Source organism: Microtus ochrogaster, linkage group LG9 (genome assembly GCF_000317375.1).
Source record: "Microtus ochrogaster isolate Prairie Vole_2 linkage group LG9, MicOch1.0, whole genome shotgun sequence".
In the NCBI taxonomy this organism is placed as follows: Eukaryota; Metazoa; Chordata; class Mammalia; order Rodentia; family Cricetidae; genus Microtus; species Microtus ochrogaster.
The window spans coordinates 14,151,516-14,164,433 of record NC_022034.1 but is presented as its reverse complement, the minus strand read 5'-3'; the positions used below and the strand labels follow the sequence as shown (position 1 = coordinate 14,164,433).

At 46.5% G+C, this 12,918-nt stretch overlaps 1 protein-coding gene across 1 annotated transcript in view; it reads left to right on the top strand.

Annotated features, from left to right (window-relative positions):
* Positions 1 to 12,644, top strand: part of Scaf8 (SR-related CTD associated factor 8) — a 200,585-nt gene extending 187,941 nt beyond the window's left edge. Inside the window, exon 23 of the transcript XR_003378364.1 lies at positions 12,286 to 12,644. The gene's annotated coding sequence lies outside the window, so the exon portion shown is untranslated. The remainder of the gene's footprint in view (positions 1 to 12,285) is intronic.
* Positions 12,645 to 12,918: the final 274 nt, after the last annotated feature.

The window sequence follows — 12,918 nt, the reverse complement described above, 5'->3', positions numbered from 1 at the left end:
CTGATGCCTCCCATTTCTGCAAATGCCTTTTCGAGAATGACAGACTTTGAGTAGACTTCGGGCAACGTATTTCATTTAAATTTTTTTTTCCAAACCAAGTTTCCCTTATTTATATTGGAATGTCCCTAACGATAAGGCTCCTGAAAGGGCTATTGCATTTTTAAATAGCAGTCCATCCTCCATTGAGAAGCCAGTACCTATACTTGGGTTTGTCTCCCTTACTGCAACTTGTGTCTGAGACGCCCACAGCCCTGCTCTTCCTGTCTCTTTCTTTCCAAAGGCTTCTCTTACTCCACCCTCATGCTTCACCCTGTGTCACAGTACATTGACTCACCCCCAACTCCGCTTTAGAAAAATGTCCTCCTTGCTCCATCGGTGACTTAACACTTTCCTGAGTAGCTTCCTGGACTCATGAGTTGTAGTGTACCTCTGTCTTGGGAGTCACCCAGCTTTCCCTCCAGAGCCACTTTCACTTGAAAGAAGTTGCTCTGTTAGCACAGGGTCCTCTTTGCTAAGCTCTCTTTCATGTACGTGCTCTGGTTTTCCTCTGTTCGTCTTCTGTACTGTGGATCAAATCCAAAGTTTTGCATTTTCTACACAAGTCCCCAATGACTAAGACACACCCCTCAGTCCAAATAGATTGCTTTTATCCTTTGAGACATGGTCTTGCTATGTAGCCTTGGCTGGCTTAAGCTACCTAGACCTTAGTCTGGCCTTGAACTAGAGGCAATCCTCCTGCCTCAGCCTCTCCAGAGCTAGGATTACAAGCCTGCCCCGCCACAGCCAGGCAGGTCTGAATAGATTTTTATTTCTATTTTCTGGGTGGGTCTTTATGAAGAAGATGCTAGCTTTTGTTTCTTTCCTAGGGAAATGATGAGCGGGTGGCTTTTTTTTTCCCTAATGTACAATAATGCAGTACTGAGACCAGAACCACCTCTCTGTACCTCAGATGGGAGGTTGGCTCTCTGTCCTCTTGTTTCTTGTGCCTCGGAGACTCCATCTGGTTCTTCATCACAAGAACCTTCTATGTCACAAACCCTAAGCAAAACAAAACACAAGAAGTCCATTTTTGCTCCATTGTTGAAACAAAGTAACATCCAAGAATTTGCAGAGAGCCTTTCCTGATGCACTAAACCACTCTGCCATTGCTGGGGGTCTCCTGTCCATGGGGGCTGCCCCAAATGCCACATTGCCTTTGGGGGGGGGTCTCTGTCTATAGGGACTGCTGCAAACACCACACTACTGTTGGGGGGGGGAGTCTCTTGCCCACAGGGGCTGCTCCAGACATCACACTGCCATTGGGTGGGGGAGTCTCCTGTCTACCGGGGCTGCTGCAAACATTTTTGCAGAATTAGAAGCAATCCATTGTGTCTGTGAGGAAGACACACCCTACTTGTCCAGCCTCTCGAGATGTGGAAACCCAGCGTAAGCCATACAAGAGCCCACTCACAGTGCACCAGGCTCTCATTACTCTACTTGAGGCATTTCCTGTTTCTGATCCCAGGCCTTCCAGAGCCCTTCCCCAGAGCCGGGTTGCCTGACTGCTTTCTCCTGGTACATTACTACACAGTAAATGGCTGATTTCATATAATTAAGGAAGCTATTCACGGAGACTAAGTAGATTCCAGGGGCTGCATAAAAACAGATGCAGGGGAGACATGTTTGTATTGAGGGTGCAGTCGTGTTTGACTTTTATGAATGTTTCTCACTTACGAAGAAAAACTTGGGAACACCAGGAAACAATGCCGTGCAATGCATTTTTAAAAGAGCCCATGTAGTCAGGTTTGATTTTATATTAGAAAGTTGCCACTTTTAAGACCTTGAGAATTCCCAAAGGTCCATATATATAGTAAGTTGCACATAAAGCCTATTTTATAATCTTGGGAAAATTTATAGTTAAACCCAAAAATGTTAATATTTTACAAACGTGTACCTGCCACAGGCCAGGGGCATGAACAAAGGACTTGTATGTTTGTAATGATGCTTCCCAATAACCCCATGATATCTAGGCTTATAGTACATGCCTACAGTGCCGGAAACATGTGAGGTGGGGGCAGGAGGATATCAAGTTCAAGAGCTCCCTGAGGTGCAGAAGGAGTTCAAGTCCCACCTGGTCAGCTTAGCGAGACCCTATGTGAATGAAAATATTAAAAGGTCTGAGGATGTCGCTCAGTGGTAGAGTGCTTACGTAGGGCACGAGATGCCTTAGATTTAATGCCAGGTACATACACGTACACACACACGCACACAAGACAGTCCATTGGTACTTGTCCTACTTCATACATGAGAAAAATGAAGCCGTGGGAAGGTCAAGTCCTTGGCCCTAGGTCAGACAGCTGAAAGCAATGGAGTGACATTTCCGCACCTCAGTTTGACCCCAAGCTCATCTTGGTGGCCTTGTGCTGCTGTATTGCCTTTCTACAACTGCCAAGAACAGCTTCCTTAATGAATTATTCTCTGTGCAGGTAAGGGCAGCCTCCACATCGCAGAGTCCCATGCATTTGTTTTGGTTAGCACTATGTCTTTCTCGAGTCTCCTCTTCCACAGAGTGGCTGAATGCAAGCCAACCAAAGACCTCTTGTTTTCCAGAATGCTCTTATCTCGTGCATCTGAAACAGCTTCAGGCCTCCCAGGCTGGCCTCAAGCTCACTATATAGCTGACAATGACCTTCAATGTCTGATCTTCCTGCCTCTTCCTCCCGGGTCCTGTGAGTACAAGCTCGGCTCTCCATGCCTTGTTTATACTGTACTGGGCACTGAACCCAAGGATTTCGGCAGTCTAGGCAAGCTCTCTACCAGCTGGGCCCCGTCCACAGCGTACCTCATGTTCATTCTCAGGATCTGAGAATGTCCTGTGCTCTTCTTTTCCTCTGTTCATCTTCTGTACTGTGGATCAAATCCAAAGTTTTGCATTTTCTACTAAAGTCCCCAATGACTAAGACACACCCCTCAGTCCAAATAGATTGTTTTTATCCTTTGAGACATGGTCTTGCTATGTAGCCTTGGTTGGCTTCAGCTAACTAGACCTTAGTCTGGCCTTGAACTAGAGGCAATCCTCCTGCCTCAGCCTCTCCAGTGCTAGGATTACAAGCATACCCCCCCCACAGCCAGGCAGGTCTGAATAGATTTTTATTTCTATTTTCTGGGTGGGTCTTTATGAAGAAGATGTACTCTTTCCACTCCACAGGAACACTGACCAGTTCCCTTTTATGTGGTGGCAGCGACAGGGCTAGCGGTACAACTCATGGCGGAGCACATGCTTAGTGGGCTGAGACCCTGGTTTTGACTCTTGGCACTGCAAAGTGAAACAAACGAATAAACAGAAGATAAATGAAGACTGTGTAGTCTTGGGTTAGTCAGAAAACAAAAGAAGAAAATACCAGGAGGCAACGGTGTTTTAACACGCAACAGAATTTTCCATTTTCCCTTTGATTCGGGCTCTGGTGTAAAATGGCAGTCTGCACAGCATCCGTGAGGCCTTTCTCGCCATGCCGAGACACACCTCTGCTGACAGAGCAAGGCATGAGGCTATTAACACCGGAGCCATATGCAAGCCATCAAGGCTGATGGAGAAGGGGTGGATGGCTCGGGCCCCCCAGGGTGGGCTTCTTTGCTTTCTTCATGGCTGGCAGGATGCTAAGAGTGTAGGTTTTGGCTCCCTCACCTCGGCTCCCAGCAGTAGTCTAGAGAAGGAGCAGATCTCCACATATGCTGCTCTAGACCAGAGCTTTCTCCAAGGCAGGAGCTGTGCCTTGCTGTTCCTGAGGGTCTTGCTCTGGGCCTGGCTCTTGAGTACATACCAAGAAGGTAGCAAATAAAAGCCAACAGGAACGTGAGCTGCTTACTCACACCAAAGGAGCCAGGGTTTCTGGCTTCCAACCTCATACTGTTTTTTTTAAAAAATATTTATTATTTATTATGTATACAATAAGTCTATCTATGTGCATGGCGAAGGCCAGAAGAGGGCACCAGACCTTATTACAGATGGTTGTGAGCCACCATGTGGTTGCTGGGAATTGAATTTAGGACCTTTGGAAGAGCAGGCAATGCTCTTAATCACTGAGCCATCTCTCCAGCCCCCTCATACTGTTTTTGTAAAAATATATTTTGGAACCTGTGGGCCAAACTTTCAGTAAAAAGTGTACCACTGAGGAAGCCTCCGGGAAAGATTTCCTTCTACGAACAAATTAAAAACATGGCTCCAACAGTAGTTATTTCCTAGAGTATTAAATGGCCGGAACCTTCAGGAGACCCCAGCAGACCTTTCTCTACGGTCTAGAACCCTAAACAGGAACCAAAATGCTGGAGTACATATCAAGTCCAGACCACCGTACTCAGTGATGTACTTGGGGGAATGAATCCTTGAACAATTTAAACTTGACGTGTTCTTCTACTAAAACAGCTACACCAGGCCAGACGTCACGACGCACATCTGTAATCTCAACATTCAGGAAGCCAAGACAGGAAGGATGCAGCAGGCCCCAGGCTAGCCTGGGCTAGGTACGTAGTGACTTCTAGGCCAGCTTCGCCTACAGAGTGAGACCCTATCTCAGAGCAAAAATAGAAGAGCTGAGTGCAAGGTAGTATTGTCAATGTCGTCCTCAGCTATGTAGACAATTCAGAGCCAGTCTGGTCCATGGGAAATTCTGACTCAAAAAAAAAAAAATGAATGAAATGAATAAATAAAAATAAAAGACTAAGCCTTAGTTCATTTTCTTCCCACCGCCATCATCTCAGGAGGTGAAGAAGGAAAACGTGTCTTGCTATCCATCTGGCAGACGGTGGTTTTGAGCAATCAATATTACTCGAGAGACTAGGCCTAAGGATGCGGCAGTGTAAAAGAAACGAAACTAAGATAACTGGAAGGCAAGGAGTGGAACCTGCCTCTCTGGCGTTGCAACTCCGCGATGGGACTTGGTGTCAAAGAGCAGCTGCCAACACCCAGAGGTTTCTAGGCAGCAGGTGAACTGTACAAACACAACACAGACGGAGGCGGTGGAAGGGTCAGGTCTGGAGTGATGGCCCTGAGCCTTGGGCTGGGCGCTGAGGAGGAATTTGCTGGCCTAGTGTTTTCCATGCCGAATAAAAGAACATGGCGAATCCTAATGTCTTTGGGGTACTAATTCCTTTGTTGATTGACTGCAGGAGGAATTAATGAAGATGCATGTATAAGCTTGGAGATTAGCCGGAGAGCTGGAATGCTACAAACCTCACCTCCTAGGGCCTCCTGTTTGTGATCCCTCTGCAAGCCTTACCAGGAGGCACCTCTCCAGCTCCCAGTTGGAGTGTCTTTTGTGTGCATTAGCTGTCTGGATGTCTGGGTAGCTCTTTAATGACCCAGACTCTGAGATGAGAAATAGAAAGGTTGAAGAGGGACCCGGCCTTAAGCTTTTGGTTCTCAGAGGCATCTGCCAGCTAAGATGCTCCAAGATAGCCAGAGAAATGATGTCTCCACCAACTACATCCAATAAAGCTCTGGCCTGGGAATGGAGCTATAAGGAAGAAATTAATTAAAAAGAAAAAAAAAATCAACAGTTGTAGTGAGACTGTTGTTCAGGGCATTTCAAGAGAAAGCCATGTTGTTCTGTGGGTACACACCAAGATGAGCTCATTTTCGGGGCTGGGACCAAGGTGAGGGAGCTGAGATAGGAGCAGGAAGAGATTACATAGTTGCCATTCTGGCTTGTGTCCTGTGACTCCTAATTGAGCCTTGTGGATGGAAATGGGGGCACAAGAACAGGGAAACAACATTTGGGGCTATTGAAACATGATCCTTAGGGTTAGTCCTGAGGCTGTGGGCTTTGGGAAGCCCCCATCCAGTAGAGGAATGATTTTTTTTTTTTAATAGAGAAGAGGCTGTTCTGGTGTCATGTGCTTATAATCTCAGCACTTGGGAGAGAGAGGGAGGAGAATTAGAAGTTCAAAGCTAGCCTTGGCTACATAGTAAGTTTCAGACCTTGCTTCAAACAAACAAGCAGAAAATCAGAGAATACATCATCTATCCCACATCTCACTTTACTGCCACTTGGAGAAAAGAGAGAAGAAGTGGGAAACTGGTAGGGATCCTGAATTGTCAGAAGGCATATAGAGGTGGCCCAGAACTTGGAGGAACTCAGGAATATGGGGCTTGCACAGACCACACGGACAGAAGAACACCTCGTGACTGCAGAGGTAGAGACCAGAGAGATGTGTCTACCATCCGAGGAACACCAAGGGTCAGCTGAAGCTACCAGCGTCCAAGGGAGATGCACAGCCCAGGCATCACACTCCAGCTTCCAGGGCCGTGCAGCACCGTGGTCCTGTTGGTAGCTGTAACTTGCTCTGGAAGTCCTAGAAGACCGTACAGTCTACTAACTGTAAACACACTGGCAAGTTCAGTTCAGTAATGGGAAAAAGACAATTGCGTTTCTAGGCCCACTCTCATAATTTGTATTAAACTTGGGCTTTGTACTTGAGTTTTCCTGACAAGGCTAACCCGTGTCACCGTTTGATTCACAGGACCCCCCTGTGCACAGTCTGGTGACTTGTCTCTCTCCATCTGGGAATTCCCCAGATTGACATCTACTCAGGCACCATTTGCCTCAGGCACGTGTGTCTTAGAAGGATCTGGAGCCATTCACAAACCTAGTTCTGGTTTGGTTAAGCTAGTGGAAACTGGCTTGAGCCAGGGTTTAGACCAACCTAGGAAGCAGGTGCATAAAATAATCACACACACTTTGCAGAGGAATGAAGTAATCCTCAGGCCAAGGTCGCACAAGGAGGGGAGTCGCTGAGATTACCTTGGGCAGTGACAGTGTCTTCCCTTGTGAAGAGTCACTCTGAGGATCTGTCTGTCTGTCTGTCTGTCTGTCCTCTGGGTACGGAAGTCCTTCAACAACTAGCACTCATAGCTTCTGAGTGGCTCTGAGATTCCTGTGGTCAGCTTCCTGCCTTTGGTTCTCTAGGGGATTGTCAGGTTTTCAATTAAAACACCAATAGTCCCCAGTCTACAAGTTCCAAGCTAAAGCTAGAAGCTGCTTATTTCATAATTTCTAAAGGAGGCATGGAGGATGGACCCAAGAAGGCCAAAGATGGCTTGTCAATCTAGCCTTGGGCTAGATCATCATAAGCATCTACAGCCAAGTTAATTAACATCCATGTAGTCACAGGGATAATTAACCTGGAATCTCGGCTATCATTTTTCCTTTGAGACAGAGTTCCACATAGACCAGGCTAACCTTAAACTTTCTGGGTAGCCAAAGATGACCCTGAATTCCTGATCCTCCTGCCTCTACTCCTGAGTGCTGAGAGTATAGGAATTGCTCCCAGTACCTACTTTATGCAGAGCTGGGGATTGAACCCAGGACGTCATGCATCCTCGGCAAGCACTCTACCGACCGAACTACAGCCTTAGCCCCTACTACTGCTTCTGTGCTGATAATAATATTGAATGGAGATGGGCTTGGTATGTCGTGCCTTTAATCCCAGCACTTAAGAGGCAGAGGCAGGCAGATCTCTGTGAGTTTGAGGCTAGCCTGGTCTATAGAGTGAGTTCCAGGACAGCCAGCAAGAAGTCATAGGTGAAGAAGAGACTTGTGGGGTTGTGGGGTTACTCTGACCTCCAGTCTTCTATTTCTTCAATTGTACATTTACTTATTCTTAGCACAGGCTGGTAGGCCCTCAGGCTAGCAGTGAGCCATTTGTCCTCTCTACTGGGTGCCCCCTACACACTCCCGGGATCCTTCTGTAATCACCTGGTGCCATCCTCGCTTTGTAACTGGGAAGGAGAACTTCTCTCCCAGGACCTCCCTCCCCTCTGGGTGAACTTGGCCCATTGTCAGTGCCCCATCAGGTGAGCAGGACTGGAGCGCAGCCTCTGAGTGGCACTGGAGGCTTGTCAGGACCCCTAGGAACATGAGCGTGAGTGGTGGCATTTCTTAGTGAGATTTCAGGTCCGGCGAGGGTTCCTCTTCAATCAATAGTGTCCTTTCTGGCTAGGGATGTGGCTCAGTGGTAGAATGCATGCTGAGTGACTCCACTCATAGTACCTAAAGAAATAAAAATCACAGAAGGGTTCTTCTTGTTGTGGAAAACTCTGCTTGTGCTGAGTGTGGTGGTATAAGGTCCCAAGCAGCTTAGGAGGCTGAGATTGAAGCTAAACAGTTGGAAGCCAGCCTCCATTACAGAGTGAAACCCAGTTTCTCCAAAAAAAAAAAAAACCAAAAACCAAAAAAAAAAAAAAACAAAAAAAAAACAAAAGCCAGCAAAACAAAGAAAGAAAAACTGTATTTTGATGAAGTTTTGGGCTGGAGATGTAGTTCAGTTGAGTAGAATACTTGATTAGGAGACAGGAGCGCTGGGTGCTGTCCCCGGTGGTACAGGGATACCATGCACATACATCCCATCCCTCATATGACAGGCATGTCAGCACACAGGAGGGTAGTAGAGCACACAGAAGCAGGAGAATCGGGCATTCAAGGCCATCCTTGGCGATATAATGAGTTTAAAGCCAACCGGGGCTACCTGAGATCCTGTTTTAGGGAAAAGAAATAGTGAGTTTCTAATCCTATCACTTGGAGTGTAGATACAGGAGGATCAGAAATTCGTGGTCATCTTCAGCTATATTGGTGACTTAGAGGTCAGCCTGGGCTACATGACACCCCAACTCGAAGAACCAAACCAAATGTAATTAACAAAACAAAGCTTCCAACTACATTTTCTAAAAGCTTAGACTTTTTGATGGCTTCTTGGTGGTGTCAGCATCTCTTTGGCACCACTATTGATGGAGTGTGGGATGAAAAGAGGGGAGAGAAGCAGCCCCTGGTCCTGAGTGTTGGCTTCGTCTCTTCCAGAGCAGCTCATTTGTTCAAAGTGGGTTGTCTGCCTTTGGCAGGAGATTCCATGAAGGGAAATGTTTGCCAAGACACTTGTTCTAAAACCACCCGGAAATCTTAATAAACATACAAGCATAGCAGCAACTTGCATCCTGGGAGCTGAGGTAAAGGTGGGAATGAAATCATTGGCGAGACATAAGGAGTTACCTGTCAACTACATTTTCTTCCTTTTTCTCTTTAAAACTCTCTATCTAACTGTTTCTTTTTTTGAATTTTATTTATTCATGTATATGAGTTCTCTGTCTTCACGCACAGGAGGAGAGGGCCTCAGATCCCATTATAGATGGTTGTGAGCCACCATGTGGGCTCTGGGAATTGAACTCAGAACCTCTGGAAGGGCAGCCAAGTGCTCTTAACTGTTGAGCCATTTCTCCAACCCCCTTAGTTACTGTTCTATTGCTGTGAGACACTATGACCAAGGCAACTTATAAAAGAAACATTAAATTGGAGGCTTGCTTGGTTTCAAAGGGTGAGTCCATGACCATTCATGCCCGGAAGTAGACAGGCATGGTGCTAGATCAGCAGCTGAGGGCATTACATCCTGATCAGAGAGAGAGAGAGAGAGAGAGAGAGAGAGAGAGAGAGAGAGAGAGAGAACCACCAGCAAAGAATGACATGTGTCACTTCCAGTGATACACATTTCCTCCAACAAGGCCACACCTCCTAATCCTTCCCAAAGAGTTCCACCAATTGTTGGCTGAACATTCAAATGCATGCATCCATGCATTGGGGCCATTCAAACCACCACACTGTTGGTTACACAGCATGATACAATCTTACCTTTCAGCCTGTCCCATAGAAAAGTAAGTATTTCACTTAAAAGTCTCCATTAGAGTATTAGTTTTTGTGGCTTACATAAGATTATAATTGGAAGCTGGGCATGGTGGCACATGCCTTTAATCCTAGCAATTCAGAGGCAGAGGCAGGTGGATCTCTGAGTTCAGGCCAGGCTGTCTACAGAGCAAGCTCTGGATAGCCAGGGCTACACAGAGAAACCCTGTCTTGAAAAAAACCTAAACAAAACAAAGCAAAATTGCTTCCTCCCAAAGATCCCATTCGTACACTAGATGGCCCCATGCCAACAGCACTCAACTTCAATAGCAACTCCACTGATCTTTGTGGGTGAGCAGAAATCTGTTTCCCTCCCTCGCTGTCAGCGCCCAGAAATGTGCACAAACTCTAGGACTTCCACCAACCAAAAAGAGGCAACATTTCTACACTGGAAAGCCTGAATGGCTACATATGGAGGCCCAGTGGGAATGACCGATCTTAAGAAAGCACTGGGAGGGAGTCAGAGGGATTTGAGGTGAGGTCAACCAGAGGAAGCTTCCAGGAAGTGCAAATCCAAGCTCCACTGGACCCACAAATTGGAAGAGAAGGCCTCAGAGCTGAAAAGAAAAAGTTAGCCAGAGTTCACTAGAGGAAAAGAAGTAATTGTGTGTGTGTGTGCGTGTGTGTGTATGGATATATATGTAAAAGTTAATATTCCCTGCATCAAAACTCAACACCTGGGCTGCGAGTGTAGACCAGCATTTTTTTTTTTTTTAGAATGGCTTATGGCTGTGGGCCAGCTAGTCCAATAATGGCTGGCTGCCAATAGAAGGTCCAAGAATCCAGCAGTTTAGTCCATGAAGCTGGATGCTTGAGCTGGTTTTCAGTATACGCTGGATTTCAGAAGAAGTAGGCTCTAAGGCCAGGGAAGGGATTGAGCACAAGCGCAAGCTTCCTTCTTCTGTGTCCGTTATAAAGGCTGCCAGCAGAAGGTGTGGCCCAGAGTAAAGGTGTGTCTTCACATCTCAAAAGATTGGGATTATAAGTGGGTCTTCCCTCTTCAACTGATTTAATTAAGAAAAACTCTCTCACAGGTGTGGTTAATTCCAAACGTGATCAAGCTGAAAACCAAGAACAGACATCACTGATGGGGTGCTCACACAGAGTCAGCTGACATCACTGATGGGGTGCTCACGTGGAGTCAGCTGACATTTCACCTCAGCGTGTCTTGGGGTGGGGGCTGTGACCAGGTGGTGAGCCAGCTTTGATGTACTGTGCTGTCCCAGGTATTGAGTGGTTTGTTTTTGAGACGTGGTCTCCTGGACCCCAGACTGGCTTGGAATCCTATATAGCTGAAGTTAACCTTAAGCTTCTCAATTCCACCTACCCCACCTCCCAAATGTTGAGATGAGAAGTGTGTATTACATCTGGTATATGAGATGCTGGGAATCAGATGGAAGCCTTCATACATGCTAGGCAGACCCCACCAGCTGGGCTACACTCCCAGCCCAGGTATTAAGACTAGGTTTTGAGGCAGGGAATGTTAAGTTTTACATTTTAAAACTGGTTTATTTGGCTAATTTAATACATTATTAGAAATGTAATAAACTTAATATGAGTTCCCTTAATTTAGGTAATCACTGGTATAGGTAACCTTTTCTAAGATTTCACTTTGGAGGGTGGAGAATCCTAGTCAGTCTGTCAATGCAGGCTCTCTGTATCTGGACAGCCCAAAAGCCAGACTGACGAATGCATAGGTAATTCATACTTCTCCATTCAGAGCCTCCTTATGGAGTCACTGATACACTCTTATATAATCCCAGCACTCTGAAGGCAGAGGCAAGAGGATTGTGAGTTCAAGTCCAGCCTGGGCTACATACTGAGTTCTAGGTCAGCTTAGGCTACACAGTGAGGCCCTGCCTCAAGAATCCAAAACCAAACAACAAAAAGCTCCGCCCACCTACAATTTAAGAATGACATGCTTTTTTCCTGGGGCTACTGAGGTCTGCTGGTTCTTTCAGATGCCTGGGAATGTTTTCCAGTCAGGGATGGGATAGGGATGGTCCTGGCCCTGGCTAGAGAGGCTTCTCTGTGGCACTAATAAGGTTTAAAATTGGACTCTGAGCTAGGAATGACCTAGAGCCTCAGGTGTGTTCAACCTGTAGCCTTCAGGCTACATGTTCCCCAGAATAGCTATGAATGTAGCCTAATACAAATCATAAATGTATTTGAATCATTGTGAGCTTTTTTTAAATAAATGGTTGTATAGTTTCTGAGCATGGAGCTTGTGGAAGAAGACAGTGTTGCGTCACACTGTCCAGGCATACCTGGGACAAAGCACGGGCCTTTCTTCACGTGTGGTGATACCAAAAGGTACTTCTATTTTCAGTAGCCTATGAAGGATGTATAAATGAGATTCTAGTGTCCTGTCAGCTGGGAGGGAAGCCGCTAAAATACGTGCCACAGAACAAAAAGAGAACCCTTCACCGTGCACTAATTCACAAACACCTGGCCATACCGCCCAACTACACACCATACATGCACACACAAGTAGTGTGCAGGCAAAGGAAGGCAAACCAGACTTGGGGCTACATCAGCTTCTTTGGGACACCAACCAAGCCTTCATCTCTTTTTCTTGTAGGAACTGGAAACAGTGAAGAGAGCCATCCAGGCTCCCAAGTGGCCAGGAGAGGTCCATTTGCACTTAGCCACTGTTCATCAGAAGGGAGAGGCTGCCCTCCACAAATCTCAACTCCTGAAGAATCAACTTGATCCATTGGCAGAGATGCCCAGCTGTGCCCGACACATGGCTGGGTTGGAGGAGTGCAGCTGTTGCCCACTTTCTAAATCCTGGGGTGTATCATGAATAATAAAAACCCAGAGACAGACATTGGGGTTCAAGCTGAAGAACAGAAAAGCAAAGCAACCAACCACTAGAGAGACCTTTAACCTTTACCAAATCTTCAAATAGAAAGGGCAGTATCCTGTCTCCAGGAATCCTCCACCTCCACACTTCTGAGTTCCTGTCTCTTCCCCTTTATATTCCTCTCTCCACCCAGCCATATCGCTTCTGTTTCCACCTCCCTAATGCTGGGATTAAAGCGTGTGACTCCCAAGCATCGGGATTAAAGGTGTGAGTCACCACCACCTGGACCTGTTTCTGGACTGATCTTGAGTAGCCCACGGTAGCCTTGAACTCACAGAGATCCATCTGTCTCCTGAGACCTGGGATTAAAGGTGTGTGCCCACCACGGCCTGGCCTCTAGTGGACTAG